Here is a 7,414-nt window from a genome sequence, read left to right on the forward strand (position 1 = left end):
TTCTCTGGCCACTAAGCTAACTCACGGTCTGTTTTGGCCACCAAAACCTCCTTTCCCTTGGGAGTCTCTCCCCTGTCTGGATGCTTACTGGGTGCAGAAGGTGCTCCTTGTGGCTGTGCCTGTGGGAAGGGTGGTGGGGGGCGAGGTAGTTCTGAATAGCTCTGAGGAGACTGTTCTGGAACCTAGGAGTTCTGCTCTCCCTGTCTTCAGGGTCTGTAATGGAGGTGCCCTCAGGGAGGGCAGGGGGCAGGCTTTCTAGTCACTGGTGGAGCCCCCTCTGATATTGTTGTGTCCCTGAACAGTTTTCTTTTGTTTTTGTTTTTGAGACGGAATCTGGCTCCGTTGCCCAGGCTGGAGTGCAGTGGCGTGATCTCGGTTCACTGCAATCTCCACCTTCTGGGTTCAAACGATTCTCCTGCCTCAGCCTCCCAAGTAGTTGGTATTACAGGCGTGCACCATTACACCGGGCTAATTTTTGTATTTTTAATAGAGACGACGATTCGCCATCTTTGTCAGGCTGGTCTCGAACTCTTGGCCTTAAGTGATCTGCCCGCCTCGGCTTCCCAAAGTGCTGGGATTACAGGCATGAGCCACCGCACCCGGCCCCGTCTCTGAACACTTTTCCCACCTGTCAACAAACGATGGGGTTTCCTAAGCCCGCAGGACTTCCAGACAAGTCTTCTGCTCTGGAGCCGCTGGGGGCTCAGTCAACATGATCCAGTGTTTGCATCAGACCAGCCTTCCTCTGGGGAGTCGGCCCCAGGCCGCGTGTTGCGGAAGAGCCAAGGGCCCCCAGCGATGCTCCCCACCAGGGCCCGGATGAGGTGCACTTCGGGGCCACAGAGCTCTCCTGTGCAGACCAAAAGTCCCAGAGCCGCAGCGGTGGAAGGCTTCGCGTCCGAACGTAGCAGTGCGTCCTTGTTGTCACTAGAGGGCGACCGCGCGTAACAGGAAAGCAAAGAGCTGCGGGACCTCGCTCGCACACAGGCTTGCAGAGGCAGCGTGGGGACGCGGACTTTTTCCAAGGCGAGGGCCTTGAGGCCAGAAAGGCAACGCAAGGCTGGAGAGAGCAGGAGACTCAGGAGGTGTGACTCTTAAGAGCAATTACGGGCCGGGCGCGGTGGCTTACGCCTGTAATCCCAGCACTTTGGGAGGCCGAGGCGGGTAGATCACGAGGTCAGGAGATCGAGACCATCCTGGCTAACACAGTGAAACCCCGTCTCTACTAAAAATACAAAAAATTAGCCAGGCGTGGTGGCATGCGCCTGTAGTCCCAGCTACTCAGGAGGCTGAGACAGAAGAATGGCGTGAACCCGGGAGGCGGAGCTTGCAGTGAGCCGAGACCGCGCCACTGCACTCCAGCCTGGGCGAAAAAGCGAGACTCACGCCTGTAATCCCAGCACTTTGGGATGCCCAGGTGGGCCTCGGCAGCGCGCGAGCGGCGATCCAAGGGCAGAACCAGAGTGGCTCTGTGTGCTCACAGCTTGTAAATTAAATAATAACTAAAATTACATAACACAACAACAACAACAACAACAACAACAACAACGTGTGTTTGGGAGCTTGATGTGAATTCGCTCTGCCCTGCGAATGTGCCAGGCACAGGTTCCTGGGCGTCTGCTCAGGGTTCCAGGGTCGAGGCTCTCAGAGGCCATTGGTGTCACCTGTGGGTTAATAAACTGGGAAAGAATGAATGGGATGGGGCTTCAGAAAGGCCATAACCTGTTGTTTCCAAAGCCAAACCAGGGAAAATAAAGATTTAAAAGTGTCGTGTCCTTTGCAGCAACCTGGACGCAGCTGGAGGCCATTATCCTAAGTGAATTAACACAGGAACCGAAAACAAACCAAATATGCATTATTTCACTTTTTTTTTTTTTTGAGATGGAATTTTGCTCTTGTTGCCCAGGCTGGAATGCAATGGCACAATCTCGGGTCACAGCAACCTCGGCCTCCCGGGTTCAAGCGATTCTCCTGCCTCAGCCTCCCAAGTAGCTGGGATCACAGGCACGCGCCACCACACCCGGCTAATTTTGTATTTTTAATAGAGACGGGGTTTCTCCATGTTGGTCAGGCTGGTCTCGAACTCCCGACCTCAGGAGATCCACCCGCCTCGGCCTCCCAAAGTGCTGGGATTACAGGCGTGAGCTACCGGGCCTGGCCGGTTGCATGTTCTCACTTATAAGTGGGAGCTAGACATTGGGTAATTATGGACATAAAGATGGGAACAATAGACACTGGGGACTCCTAGATGGGGGAGGGAGAAGGGCAAGGGTTGAAAAACTATTGGGTACTGTGCTCAGCACTTGGGGGAAGGAACCATTTGTACTCCAAACCTGGGCATCACGTGATATGTCCAGCTTACACACCTGCACAGGTACCCCTTGAATCTAAAATAAAAGTTGGAAAAAAAAAGATTTAAAGGTTGCATTTTTGCCCTAATCAAAATGAAAATACAGGGCTGGGTGTGGTGGCTCACACCTGTAATCCCAGCCTTGGGAAGGCCGAGGCAGGTGGATCGCTTGAGGCCAGGAGTTTGAAACCAGCCTGGTCAACATGGTGAAACCCCATCTCTACTAAAAATACAAAAATTATTTGGACCTAGTGGCTGGCGCTTGTAATCCCAGCTACTCGAGAGGCTGAGGCAGGAGAATCACTTGAACCCAGGAGGCAGAGGTTGCAGTGAGCTGAGATCAGACCGCTGCACTCCAGCCTGGGCGAAAGAGCGAGACCTTGTCTCCAAAAAATAAATAAATAAATAAATAAATAAATAAATAAATAAATAAATGAATGAATCAAAATGAAAATACAGTTTTAAAACTACAGGAAACAATGATTATTCATACAACTTTTGATACCTATTTAATTGGATCATAGAATGTGAGGAAAAGAAAAAAAGAACCCTGCTTTTATCCCCTAAAATGTGAATCAAGGTCTGGGCATATTTGAAAAGCAATCTGGAGATAACTTTCTCTAGTCTTTACGTCTTACCTTCATTCGCAATAGATGTTCATGTGTATCGTCTAACGTCAGCCCTGAAATATCTCCATGAAGTCGATGGTGCCTCACTCTGTCCCATGGGGGCTGAATTCAGGTCTCAGGTCTGGATGAGGGAAAACGCCTAATAATAATTACCAAAAGTCGCCTTCTGCACGGTCACGCCGAGCCAGCGCCTGGGCCTGGAACTGGGCCGCAGCTCCTCAGCCTTGCCCACCGCCTCCCGACCATGGACCCTTGCAAAGTGAACGAGCTTCGGGCCTTTGTGAAAATGTGTAAGCAGGATCCGAGCGTTCCGCACGCCGAGGAAATGCATTTCCTGAGGGAGAGGGTGGAGAGCATGGGGGGTAAAGTACCACCTGCTACTCAGAAAGCTAAATCAGAAGCAAATACCAAGGAAGAAAAACCTGACAGTAAGAAGGTGGAGGAAGACTTAAAGGCAGATGAACCATCAAGTGAGGAAAGTGATCTAGAAATTGATAATGAAGGTGTGATTGAACCAGGCACTGATGCCCCTCAAGAAATGGGAGATGAGAATGCAGAGATAACAGAGGAGATGATGGATTAGGCAAATAAGAAAGTGGCTGCTATTGAAGCCCTAAATGATGGTGAACTGCAGAAAGCCATTGATTTGTTCACAGATGCCATCAAGCTGAATCCTCACTTGGCCATTTTGTATGCCAAGAGGGCTAGTGTCTTCGTCAAATTATAGAAGCCAAATGCTGCCATCTGAGACTGTGCCAGGCCCGGTGGCTCACGCCTGTAATCCCAGCACTGGGAGGGCAAGGCAGGTGGATCACGAGGTCGGGAGTTCAAGACCAGCCTGGCCAAGATGGTGAAACCCTGTCTCTACTAAAAATACAAAAATTAGCTGGGTGTGGTGGCGGGCACCTGTAATCCCAGCTACTCGGAAGGCTGAGGCAGAGAATTGCTTGAACCCGGGAGGCGGAGGTTGCAGTGAGCCGAGATCTTGCCACAGCACTCCAGCCTGGGTGACAGGGCAAGACTCCATCTCAAAAAAAAGAAAAGAAAAGAAAAGAAAAGAAAAGAAATAAATCCTGATTCAGCTCAGCCTTACAAGTGGCAAGGGAAAGCACACAGACTTGGCCTTAAATTGGGTTATGATGAAGATGCTAGTGCAATGCTGAAGGAAGTTCAAACTGGGGCACAGAAAATTGCAGAACGTCGGAGAAAGTATGAGCGAAAATGTGAAGAGCAAGAGATCAAAGAAAGAATAGAAAGAGTTAAGAAGGCTCGAGAAGAGCATGAGAGAGGCCAGAGGGAGGAAGAAGCCAGATGACAGTCAGGGGCTCAGTATGGCTCTTTTCCAGGTGGCTTTCCTGGAGGAGTGCCTGGTAATTTTCCAGAAGAATGTCTGGAATGGGAGGAACGGCATGGCTGGAATGGCCGGAATCCCTGGACTCAATGAAATTCTTAGTGATCCAGAGGTTCTTGCAGCCATGCAGGATCCAGAAGTTATGGTGGCCTTCCAGGATGTGGCTCAGGACCCAGCAACTATGTCAAAATACCAGAGCAACCCAAAGATTATGAATCTTATCAGTAAATTGTCAGCCAAATTTGGAGGTCAAGCGTAATGCCCTTCTGATAAAGAATGCCCTTACGCCCAGTGCGGTGGCTCACACCTGTAGTCCCAGCACTTTGGGAGGCTGAGGTGGGCGGATCACCAGGTCAGGAGTTCGAGACCAGCCTGACCAACATGGTGAAACCCTATCCCCACTAAAAATACAAAAATTAGCCAGGCATGGTGGCACATGCCTGTAATCCCAGCTACTCGGGAGGCTGAGGCAGAAGAATCGCTTGAACCCGAGAGGCAGAGGTTACAATGAGCCGAGACCACACGCCACTGCACTCTAGCCTAGGCAACAGAGCAAGACTCTGTCAAAAACAAAAATAAATAAATAAAAAATAAAAAGCCCTTGCTGAAGGAAAAGCAACCTAGATCACCTTATGGATGTCGCAATAATACAAATCAGTGTACCTCTGACCTTCTCATCAAGAGAGCTGGGGTGCTTTGAAGATAATCCCTACCCCACTCCTCCAAATGCAGCTGAAGCATTTTACAATGGTTTGCCATTAGGGTATTCATTCAGATAATGTTTTTCTGCTAGGAATTACAAACTTTAAACACTTTTTAAACCTGAAAAATATTTAAAACAAATTTAAAGGGTCTGTTAATTCTTATATTTTTCTTTACTAATCATTTTGGATTTTTTTCTTTGCATTATTGGTCAAGGAAGATACTTATGTATGGAAGATTTTCACTCTAATTTGCATGAAATAAAAGTTTATTAGTGCAAGGCAAACATAACTCATTTGAGGATAAAGCTTATGTTGGATATGTGGTTCCTGAAGCATTTTGACTTGTATTTGAAATGCTTTATCTTTTCCTTTAAAGGTTTATTTCAGGCCAGGCGCGGTGGCTTACGCCTGTAATCCCAGCACTTTAGGAGGCCAAGGTAGGTGGATCACGAGGTCAGGAGTTCGAGACCAGTCTGACCAACGTGGTTAAATTCCGTCTCTACTGAAAATACAAAAATTAGCCAGGCATGGTTGCACACGCCTGTAATCCATCTACTCAGGAGGCTGAGGCAGGATAATCGCTTGAACTGGGGAGGCGGAGGGTGCAGTGAGCGGAGATCACGTCATTGCACTAGACAGAACTAGACTCTGTCTCAAAAAAAAAAAATATATTTCAATAAAACTAATTGGGACCACCAGTATTTCAGTAGGACCTGGGTAGGGACTGGAAGTACTTGGCAGGGCCGCAGCAATCTTGCTGTGTTTTATATAACTTGCATCCGCCTGGGCACGGTGGCTCACGCCAGTAATCCTAGCACTTTGGGAGGCCAAGGCAGGCGATCACCTGAGGTCGGGAGTTCGAGACCAGACTGACCAACATGGAGAAACCCCGTCTGTACTAAAAATACAAAATGAGCCAGGCGTGGTGGTGCATGCCTGTAATCCCAGCTACTTGGGAAGCTGAGGCAGGAGAATCGCTTGAACCCGGGAGGCGGAAGTTGTGGTGAGCCAAGATCGCGCCATTGAACTCCAGCCTGGGCAACAAGAGCGAAACTTTGTCTCAAAACAAAAAACAAAAAATAAAAAACAAAAAACCATGCAGCCTTGGGCAGGTTGCCCTTAAATCTTACACTGTGGTGAAGGGATGGAGTTTGTAATGCTGCAGTAGAGTTGGAGTACTTAGTTCTGTTCTTGTCCAGTATATCTAATAAATGTTTCACATTATTTCCACATAAAAAAATAGTTACCAAAAGTCCAAAGTGGTTCCTACGGTTGTGGGCAGGACACACAGCTGCTGCTTGGTCTTCCAGAGAGCTATTTCTCAAGACCTTCCTGAACCAAACGTTCAAATATGGAAGTGGTTCCGGAAACATTTTTGGTTTTCACAACTGGAAGCCAGGGTTTGCTACTGGCAGCTGGTGAGTAGACACCAGGGATGACACCAAACATCCTACTAGTCACAGGACAGCCTCCTAAAACGAGGAAGTTTCTAGTCCAAAATATGGAGAGTGTGGAAGTCGAGGAAACTTGAAATATGAGAACGTTTATTTGGCTCCTTTAAAAATCGCAGTCCAGGCCAGGCATGGTGGCTGGCACCTGTAATCCCAACACTTTGGGAGGCCGAGGTGGGCAGATCACCTGAGGTGAGGAGTTCAAGACCAGCCTGGCCAACATGGTGAAACCCAGTCAGTATTCAAAATACAAAAATTAGCCGGGCATGGTTGGCAGGCGCCTGTAATCCCAGCTACTCAGGAGGCTGAGGCAGGAGAATCACTTGAACCCGAGAGGTAAAGGATGCAGTGAGCTGAGATTCCACCACTGCACTCCAGCCTGGGTGACAGACTGGGGACTCAGTCTCAAAAAAAAAAAAAATGCAGTCTAGAGTTGTTCCTTCGCCTGTTCTCCTACTGCACAGTAGGTAACCTTTCATTTCCATTTCCAACAAACTTTCCAATTGCTCAACCATTTTTCAAGCCATTGTGCCAGTTCCTATCAGTTTCGGAGCAGCACGGAGAGTTCAATAATGCAGGTGCCACAGTGAAACAGCGATGAGATGTGGACGCTGACTAGCTGGGAGGCCCACCTGCTAGCTCTGGGAATATCCTTCTATACCATTCCATTCCGTGGGCCTTCGGTCACTCCCAAAATGAGAACACTCACTCACTAAGACTCACCCGGAGTCTTACTGTGTCATGTTGTATTAACATTAGTTAAGAAGAAGTTTAGACAGCAAACATTTGCTGGCGAGTTTCAGAAGAAGAGAAACTGAACCCTGCCTTCTCCTCTAAAAGCAAAGACCAGCCGCGGTTGCGTGAGGACAGGTGGTGGCATCTGCACGACACCTGGGGGCGCTGTTCTTTCTACAGAGCAGCACCTACTG

The 7,414-nt window shown here is 48.7% G+C and overlaps 1 pseudogene; it reads left to right on the forward strand.

Annotated features, from left to right (window-relative positions):
- The first annotated feature begins 3,223 nt into the window (after window positions 1-3,223).
- Window positions 3,224-4,589, forward strand: LOC116809691 (hsc70-interacting protein-like; annotated as a pseudogene).
- The last annotated feature ends 2,825 nt before the right edge of the window (window positions 4,590-7,414 follow it).

Source organism: Hylobates moloch, unplaced genomic scaffold (assembly GCF_009828535.3).
Source record: "Hylobates moloch isolate HMO894 unplaced genomic scaffold, HMol_V3 SCAFFOLD_1, whole genome shotgun sequence".
Classification (NCBI taxonomy): Eukaryota; Metazoa; Chordata; class Mammalia; order Primates; family Hylobatidae; genus Hylobates; species Hylobates moloch.